Below are 9987 nucleotides of genomic sequence, written 5' to 3'. Positions count from 1 at the left end.
GCCGTGGTAATGGGCGGTAAGCCCGTACAGCCACTCCGTGCACACTGCCGAGCAAGAGGATTTGTTTTCCCCACAGCATCTCGAACAGAAGTGCCTCTCATCTGCTCCCAGTGAGGTCCCTCGGCTCCTCTTTGTTTTGCCTTTCAAGCAGTTGTTGATGGCATGTGGCACCGGTAGGAGCTGGTAGGGATCAAGCTGTCTTCCCCGGGATGCTGGCCCTGCACATCAGCTCTCTTTGTGCCAGGAGCCAGCATCCCAGAGAGGACACTGAGGCTTCCCCTTTGCCTCTCATGTGAAAATCAATATGCTGCTGCTGCTTGGCCTCCAAGCATCCACCTTCTGTGCCAGGGTCTTGCTTGCCAATGCCAGCTCCGTGGTGCCACAGGGGAGGGACTGAGGGTGCCATGCAAGCGCTCAAATAACTCAGTGGGACAGGCAAAGTGTGAGCAACTGGGAGATGTGAGCACAGCAGGGAGCAAATGCCACCACTGGAAAAGGCAGCCAGACACAGAAGTCTCCAGGAGGACCTGTTGCTGAAACTGGACCACTGTGTATGTGGAGAGCTGCAGCTGGTCTCTGTCACCCCACTGAGCCTTCACTTCAGCTGTGGCTGGGCAGGCAGTGAGCTTCAGGTAGGCACGTGGATTTTGGCAGCTGCTGAGGTTTCCCTTTCTGTCCTTGCATCCTGCCCTGCTTCAGTTTGGCTGGTGGAGGTGGACTTTGGAGTCCCTGCTCTTTCCAAGCTCACGAAACATCCAAGTGGTCTTTCACCCTCAACCTCTGAGCTCCCAGTTTCAGCTTCACAGAGGCTGGGGTAAATAGCAGACACTGCAAAAATGTGAGATGTTGTAATTTAGGCTTGGTTCTTTCTATTTCTTAGGCTCAGCTACATGGTGCTTCCTGGAGTTTAATGCTGGACCCCGATACGATCGTAGCTATTAAAGCCTGTCCCTCAATCCCTGGTTCAATAATACAGTAATAGCCTGATAGGATCAGGAGCTGGCTCTGATAGCAGATGGACTCCAGTGCCTTCTCCAGCACAGCATGGGGCACTGCCGCCCCACTGCAGGGAAACTTTAATTCGCAGATGATTTGTTTTCGCTGCAGACTTTGGGGATGGGGGGATGAGTAAGTGGTGACTGCTGGCTGCTGACCAGGCACTGCTGAGAGCCCTTTGCTGGCTGGTACCCAAGCCCAGCTTCTCTCCTTCCCCTGGGTCCTTGTCAAACTTCCCCAGGGTGTTGTGGTTGTGGCTCTGCCTTTTCCCTGGGGGTCACTACCTCTGGGTTTGCTCGTCCTGCCAGGCAGGGCCATACCCCACCCAGGAGTCCGTGCTTTGGCAGGGGCCATAAACTTCCCCCTCCAGCCTCAGGCAGAATTAGAAAAGGCTCAGAGGGGCTAATGAAGACTGACTGGCAGCCACTGGGGAGGCTGATACTAAAATGTTTAAGTGCTACAGCAGTACAGAGGGTTGCACTTATCTGTCTGCCCACTGCAAAAGTTCCCATGGAAGCCCCGCCAGCAGCCCTCTGCTAATCACCTACATCAAAGGAAATGCTAATTAAAGCAATTATTTAGGGAGGGGCTGAGGCTGGTCCTGCTGCCTTGCTGAGGTGGGGACAAGCACAGCCATGAAACATCAGCTTTAGGGCTCTGATACGTAGTGTGACTGGCAAGGGCAAGTGATACTGAGAAGGACAAGGTTTTTTCATGCATAGGGAGCACCTGGGCCGTGGGTCACAGTCAAGGAGGGCAAGAGCTGAGCGTGCAAAAGCAGCAGTAACCCAGCACAAGATGCTGCCCTGCACCCAGCCTTTCCCACCCACCATGTGGGAGTAAGGATCTTGCTCCACGAACTCTTCATTTCAGTGTCACGCAAGCTCTGCTGGCTCTTGGTAGGGGGGTTGGGGCTGCTCCCCACAGAGCTGCAGCCTCAGGCTGAGTGGTTGGCAGCACTCGGGGTGCAGTGACCCAGGAGAAGCCCTGGAGATGGGTTTGCTCAGGAGGTGCTGAGGATGGCTAAGCCCAGCATTGCTTTTTTGATGAGATCTCAGATTTGGTTGACAAAGGTAGCTGTGTCGGCATAATATGCTTAGGCTCCTGTAAGGTATTTGACATAATACTTCCTGACAGCCTGGTCGGAAATTAGCCCTATCCAGCACTCTGTGGGTTGAATGCAGCTAAGTGCAAGGCCATATGTTTGGGGAGGCAGAATGTAGGTCGTAGCAGTGAGATGGGGCTGCACGGTGCCGGTGGCCAGGCGAAGGTCAGGGCACCCATGGCGCCGCTGGGGCCTGTCCTACAGAGGGACTGAGCTCATTCCCTACAAGTTACTTTGGAAATTAAACTCGAGGAATTGGTCAGCTAAAACCACACCAGGACTCCAAGGTGCCACAAGAGCCAGCTCAGGAACACCAGCAGTCAGAAAACCACCAGCGAGCAGAATTCCCATCCAGGTCCCACATGCTGCTCCCTGCTTCGATGCTGTGTGGGCTTGCACGTGCTCCCCTCAGATCCTCACTGCAGGGTTCAGCAGGATGGTGCACCTCCTTTCTCCTGGGTTTCTTCAGGCTCCTGTTCCCTATTTCCTTCCCTGCCCTTTGGCTCTTACCCCTGCCTAGGTGATTTTCTCTAACAACCATCTCCTGCATTTTTTTTCCCTCCCCCTCTGGAGCACTATTTCTCTTATGCCCATCAGTGAGCATGGGCTTTCCTTCCTAGGAGCACTGCTTCCCACACAGTTAATGGGACTAATGGGAGAGGGGTGGTCTGGATGCTTGCCAGGACACGGATCCATCCACAGGGACATCCCAGGGTTGTGCCAGTTTGTGGGCTCTGCTGGCTGAAAGCACATCTGGGCTGTGAGTGCCCATGTCCATGTGAGTGGGGGTCACTCGTTGGTCATTTGAAGCGCTGCCTTTGGGCAGACCCACCCTGCGTGGACCCCCTCAATGCTGCCAGCCCCAGCCCCACTGGCTGCACAAATGTTAGCTCAAGGAACAGCAAACAGCCCTGAAACTGCTGAGGTTCCTCCCACCTCGAGCAGCCCTTGCTCTGTCTTCATCAAGGCTGTTTAAGGCCAGCCAGATGGCCTAATGTACCTCATCAAAGTACAATTTGTATCGCAGTGCACAGCTATTTGAAGCATCCCAGCTTGGGGCTGGCAGTAACACTTTGGCCAGTGACATCTGCCTCAATTCATTGGGGAGGTGATGGATGGAGGGACTGTGGCCTGTAGCCCAGTGTGGAAAGGCTGGCCCAGCTGAGGGACCAGGGAGGGCTTTTGCATGGCAGCTGTGGGCTGGTGCTGGTTGGGTCTCCCCAAGGCGTTGGCAGCTACAGCTGTAGGGATGGCTGGACATACAACAGGTCCTGTCCTTTGAGAAACAGCTGGAAAAGCCCTTTGGGCCTGGCAGGAGCATGGGGTTTATTTCTCCAGCTGCCCTGACCCCACTTGCAGCCCCTCTGGTTTTGCGCCAACCCTTTGCAGCCCCAAAGGATGGTTCCTTCCTGCTGGCATCTTCAGCTATTTGGGGGAGTTTTATTAAGCACGGCTCTGCTTTGCTTGCACTCTCTGGACAAGCTCTGTGTCCTGCAAGTGTTCTCCTGCACCATTCCTCACAAGGCTGATGTGCTCCTGCTCCACGGCTAAGGTGGGAGAGGTCTTGACTTCTGTGCTGGAGATGCTGCAAGGTTTCCAGGCCAGGTCTCTGGCCTTGAATGGGTGAAATAAGTAAATTTTCATAAAACAGTTTTACCTTTCAAACAAATAAGACTACAGCTGCTTACTTTTAAATGCTATCACTACAATAATGCTTCTTTACATTTCAGTCATACAATCTATTTAGGGTCAGACACTCAAGTGGGTATGAATTAATTCAGCTCATCAGAGTGTAGTGTTCCTGAGAAGAAAATTCGCCCTCAAAATGTGTTGCTCTCACTCAGCTCTGAAAATGAATATAGATTTTCCCCACTTTACAGTAGTAAGAGGGGAACCTAGTTGTTTTTATATCGTGCTATGGGAATGCCTGTCATCCCACTTCCCAGCAGCACTGGGGGATGCTGGCACACCACAAGAGCTGGGAGAGAGCAGTGCTGGTGTGAGCAACTGCCTGGGTGGGTGCATGAAGGGAGACTGGAGGAGTTGGATAAGGGTGGTTCAACCAAGTAGTTGCATGGACCAGCAGCTGGAAAAGGTGTAGCCAGAGCGTGGGGATAGGAGTGCTGTGAAATGGGATCTGAAATCCCCTTGCTCCTGTGGTGACCTCAGCCAGATGCCCCCCCGAGCGACAGTAGCTGGTAACACTGCATCTCCAGCGAGGCAGTTGGAAGCACTTGCTCTCAGGAGGTGTTGACAGCTCCTCTCCTCACATTCCAGGTTTCAAGGCCATGTACCCGATCCCCTCTTGGAAGGGGCTCTGGTCCCTGATTAGGCTCTGACTCTGCCTGGCTGCCTAGACACATCCCTATCTGCAGCTCCATCCTCCAGCCAAATCACCTAAGGGCTGGGAATTACCTCCCATCACAGGCTCATTTTCATTAATGAAAACACCAGGCTGGGCTGGGATTTTTATTTATTTTGCTCCCTCCCACCTGTGGCTGCCCCAGCCCCTGCCCGGTGGAGAGGGGGATGCTTCATGTGGGTTAATGGGCTCCCAGGGGCACCATTGCTCTATGTAATGCCCAAAAAATCCCAAAGCTCCAAGATCCCCGCCCCAGACAGCTCTTCAGCCCAGACTGCTCTAGCTGCTGGGAAGGGAAGCTGCCGACCCTACTCCAGCTGCTGAGAAGTTGCAGTGCTGCATTGGAGCACCCCCCTGCCTCAAGTGAGAGTCTCAGTGCCAGGTCCCCAGGAAGAAGCACTTTGCCACCTGCCTGGCCGGGCTTGCCAGCCGTATCAATGGCTGAGGGTTGGCAGGGGACCTGTGCCAAGGTGGAGCACAGCAGGCCTGGCCGTGGGGAAGACAGGAAGGCTCTGTGTGACTGCGTGTGCATGTGTCTGTACACCTGTGTGTGCGTGCGCAAAGGAGCACCCATGGAGCAGAGAAGGGCTGCAGCATGGAAGGATGGAGGGACAGAGTGGGGCTGGAAGCCTCCTGCCCTCTTCCTCTTGTGCTCTCTGCCCTGAAAAACCTTATTTAAATTCGTCATGTAATTACTCCAAATTAAGGGGAGGGATCAGTGCCAAAACAGAGGCTGCTCATTTCCAACTTTCCCACATCCTCCAGGTTTTTCTGGGTGCCCTCTCCCCTTTTCCTGAGGTGTCTCTTCCTCTCACTGAGATTGTTGGAGGGATGGAGACCTGCCTGGCTGGAGACTGGATCCCTTGTCCCTCAGTGCGAGCTGGCTCTTTTTGAGTCCCATTGAGGGGGCTCGTGCCTCCACCTTCCCCAGGGTCCCCAGCTGTGGGGTGAGTGGTCCTGGTGCTGTGTGTTGCAGGCGGCCCAGGCCCCATCACTCCCCTGCTCTGCAGCCGCCTCCTGCTCGCCTCCCAATTCCCTGGCAGACACAGTAGTGAGATTATCATAATGATGTCCGACAAGGCAGTATCAGGAATTACGCTGATAAATCTAAACAGACAGCTTACAAAAAACCCAACAAAAACAAAACAACCACAACTGAACCCAGGCTTGTAATTTAATACAGGGTTATTAGCCTGGCCATCAGAGAACAGAGCTCTTGCATCCTGCAGCCTCGAGCCTCCTCCGTCCCTGGCTCTGCCTTGAGATATGGCCTCTTGCCATAACAAAAGATTTTAGCCATGCTTTTGGCTTGGCTTGGGGTGGTGAAGTCTCCTTTGTGAGTGCTGGGGCTGGGTTTGGGGATACAGACCTGTGGGGTGAATGGCAGCAGGCTGCCTTCATCCCTGCAGTGTGGGGCAGTTTGTTACCCATGGCTAACCCACGGTGGGCTCTTCTGCCCGGGGTAAAATTCAGTGGGTAGAGGCTGGGGAGAAGGGGTGAGAGGAGGGACAGCTTCATGTGTGGGATGTGTCAGTGCTGGAGGGCTGCCCACCAATACACTCAATACCCATGGGATGAAGACAAGTGACCCATGGCCTTGTACCTTCCCCTGCACCAGGGCCAGGTCCTTGCCAGGCACAGGAAGATGCAGGGCAGGGGCAGCATCTTTCTTGGAAAAGCAAGGATCTGCTTCACTCTGGCTGTATTAAATGCTTTCTTGACACAGGAACTGATGACTGTTTTTTACCTGCTGTGGATTTTGCACACTTGCTGTCTTACTCTTGGTTTCCTTCCCTGTGAAGGACACTGTAGGTAGCATTAACATTGTTGGGACCTCTATGTGAGGTAAATGTGCCCGTGGGGAGCACAAATTCTGTCCTCGTGGGGATCAGAGCTGAGCTGCCTGAAGTGAGATGCACACATGTAGAGCTCTTTGTCCCCCAGCAGTGCCAGCGATTAACTCAAACCGAGAGAAATGCTCTTTTTCAAAAGATACATTTAAAACAGGGAGAGCTTTTGAAGCAGGTATTTATTAGACTGCGTGTGTTTTAGAAGGCAGGCTCTGCCAAGCCACTCGGTGCAGTAAACCTGGTGGCAGGGTGCTTGCACTGCAGGGCTGCTGGCTCTCTGCCCCTGCAGTGGAGCTGCAGGGAAGCCCCCGGAGAGGCTTGGGTCTGCCTCGGTGCCCCAGTGCAGGGAGGATGGCAAGCCATGGGAAGGCTGGGCTGAGTGGTTCAGTGCCTGTGTGGGACTGGGGCTTGTCTCTTCGTTTGGATGTGTTTCTCCTCTAGGAGCGGCTACATGTGCCAAAGGTGGTCTCAGCTCCATGGAAGTTTGCCCTGTTTAGAGGCTCAAACCCCTGTTGTCCAGGGACCAGTGTTTCCTGTGGGCCTCCTCTGCAACAGCCGCTGGCACGTCCTGCAGAACCCAGCAGAAATGGTTTGCACCAATCTCCTGAGCTGGAAGGTGTCAGGAGGGCAGCTGACCCTGAAAGCCTTCGGAGGGCAGGCGGCAGTGGCAGGCTCTGGCACTGGGCTGCTGGGCACCCTGTGCCATGCCAGGGAGGAAACCCGGGCTCTCACTGCTGGCAAGGGAACTGCTGTGTGTGTAAGCATGGTGGGGTAGTGAAGTAGTGAACTGGTAAATTAACTAATTAGACTAATCTGCTAAAGGGGCTTGAGCCCCTGCTTGCTTTTTCCTTGATGTGTGGGCCAATGCCTGGGAGAGGGCCCTGGGGAGCTCATGGCAACTGCAGGCAGGCACAGGGTTCCCACATGCTGCCTGGCTCCATAGGCCAGACCCATCCCATGGGCACAGCAGTCACAGGGAAGATGTGCTGTCTTCCGTGTCATGTGAGAAATGGCAGGAGAGCAGCACAAGCTTACATTCCTAATTGTTTTTCCTAATTTTCTTTTCCTTTCCTCTCTTTTTTTTTTTTTTTTTATTTTGGATAAAAGGTATAAAAGTAGTGATTCAGAAGCACTTTCCCCCTTCCATTACCCAGGAAGCAAGTAAGAGTTGCAAGAGTGGGGACTGCAACAAAACAATTATATTGAAGTATTTGAAGTTGTGCTTATATGGCAAATGTGACAAAACTGAGCACAACCTTAAAATAGCAGCAGCAATCTTTTAAAAGACAAAAAGCAGATGATTATTGACTGAAGAGATTTCAGTGCACCAGGCTGGGTGCAGGCTGTTGTGTTTAACTCTCTCCAGAGGTGCTGCATCAGGCACAGGCTGCAGCTGCCCTCCTGCTTTTTGATGAACTCAAGCAAGTGGCAGTGCCCAACAGGTTTCCCAAGGATAGCATCAGGTGCCAGAAGTCTGTTTCACCTGCCATAGCCCCTTGCTTGATTTAAGGCACCGATATTTGTGGCCAGGCTGAGAGCACCGGTGTCTGGTGCTCCCCTGGCGTTTCAAGGATGCTCGTGGGCTTACGGACTGGTGTGAATAGCATGGCTGTGCAGCAGCCAGGCACGGGAGGATAGCTTTCTGTATTAGTCACTACTCTTTTTCATGCTCACCTGGCTTCCCTGCGTGGGCCAGAGTGTCTATACCTTGCTTTCCTGGCTGTGCCCTGCCACAGAGCCCAGGGCGAGTGGGGGCCTCTGGTGCCACCATCACCCCAGCCACTGGGGTCACACCTGCTCCATGGCTAAACATAGTCACTCACTCCCTGAGGCTGTGGCTCTGGCCTCCTTCTCTGGTGCTAAAAATGACATTTTCCAAATAATGAAAGAATCTTTCATTACCCTGTCTCTGCAAGCAGCCCGGGAGGCTGAGAAACAGCTGAGCACTAAGTGATGTGCTTAATGCAGCTTCGGCATCAGGATTTTTTCCCTGTCTCTAGCTGAGGCATGCTATGAGGCATGAGAAGATGTGGCTTTGGATGACTACTGGGGGCCTGGCTGAGGCAGCAGAGCATGGCTGAGTGCCTTCAGTCACCTTCTCTCTCAGGAAGGCTGCAGCTGACCTGTTTCTCCTTGACCCTGCAACTCCTGCCCTGCTCACTGCAGCATGTTTTTTTCTCATCATGGTCTGGGATCTGGCTCGCCTTGCACCCATGAGTGACTGTCCTGCAGAACTCATGTCTGGGGCCATTTGTTCCTGATATGCCCTGGGGACAACCGGAATGAGGGGAAAGGACTGTTCCTCTGGGGATTGTATTGATGCCACCCACAGGTGGCACTGTCCTGTTGTCTGCAGCCCTGGGCATGGACAAGGATTTTGAGTTACTGCCCTGGCATTTAGACAGCTCTGTCCTGCCAGGCAGTGCCAGATCCACGCCTGTGAGTGAAGGGTGTCTCCTTGCTTGGCCAAGAGCAGGTAGAGCAGCTGCCTCTTCACCCTTTGGGACACTTAACTGCTCTCACCGACTGCTGAGCAAAGCCTTCATGCCCATCTCCCATGGCAGTGATGGTCCAGGGGCCTGAGCCTTTCTCACTGTCACCGGCTGCTTCTTCTCTCTCTGACTGTCCCCTTCTGAGTTGGGTTTATTTTGTTTTTGAGCTGATAGATGGATTAGCATTTATCACCAGCCTGACTACTAGAGGGCTATTAAAAGTGATTTGCAATGCAAATACTTTCGTCATCAACCACATTTTCTTTAGACTAAGGTTGACTTTTATGAATATTAAAGCCTTGTAGATGGGTTCAGCAAGTTTGTGGGAGTACGTCTGTCAGAGGGAGGGGGACTGGCTGCCTGCATTGTGCTGGGGAGGCAATCTGGATCCACCTGAGGGCAAAGGGGTCTGGTGGCAGAGGGAGGGAAGTGGAGCATGAAAGGATGTGTGAGGCAGAAGGAAAACCTGAGTGCCTTGAAGGACAGAAAGAAAGGAGAGTGAACATGCAAGCATATGCAGGAGTGCATCTATCTCTCTGTGAGCAGGATGGGAGGACAGGCTTGGGCTGGGGTGTTTTTGCTGGAGGCTGGCAGAGACTGTCAGCCTAGGGGAGGACTTGTGGAAGGAAGGGGAAAACCTAGCCAGAGCTGATGGTGAGCAGATTTGTCCCTGGCAGAGCTCAGTGCCAGAGGTGTGTGTCTGAACTGGTGCATGCCCCATGTACGTGCTGCAGGGATAGGTGAAAACTTCTCTTTGCTTGAGGACTCCCTGCCATGAGTGTAGGGTTGCAGGACCAGCAATGAATTCCCCAAGTCCCCCAGCAGACGCAGCCTGGCATTAGTTTGTGTGCCAGGAGCCAGTGCTGGCTGCTGCTGAGGCTGCTGCATGTTTGAGTATAGTTACTGGGAATCTGTCAGGGATAATGGGTGGGTGTTTCTGGGCTTGTGGGGGATGCCAGAATAAATGACCCCTAACTGCCTTTCCTGCTCTTCAAAAATACTCATCTCCTGTGCACCTGCTCTGTGGCGTAATCACTCTGCCTCAGGATGGCTGTGAATGGGAACTGTCACAAGCCAAGGTATCACGGTGGTTATTTCCACTGGTTTCTGCATATCCCACTTCAGAGGCAGAGGTAAGAGGGGTGGCTTTGTCCATTTCTAGGTGTTTATGGTGCTTTGCTG

Source organism: Corvus cornix, chromosome 5, assembly GCF_000738735.6.
Source record: "Corvus cornix cornix isolate S_Up_H32 chromosome 5, ASM73873v5, whole genome shotgun sequence".
In the NCBI taxonomy this organism is placed as follows: domain Eukaryota; kingdom Metazoa; phylum Chordata; class Aves; order Passeriformes; family Corvidae; genus Corvus; species Corvus cornix.
The sequence above is the reverse complement of the archived record's forward strand: the minus strand, read 5'-3'. Positions refer to the sequence as shown.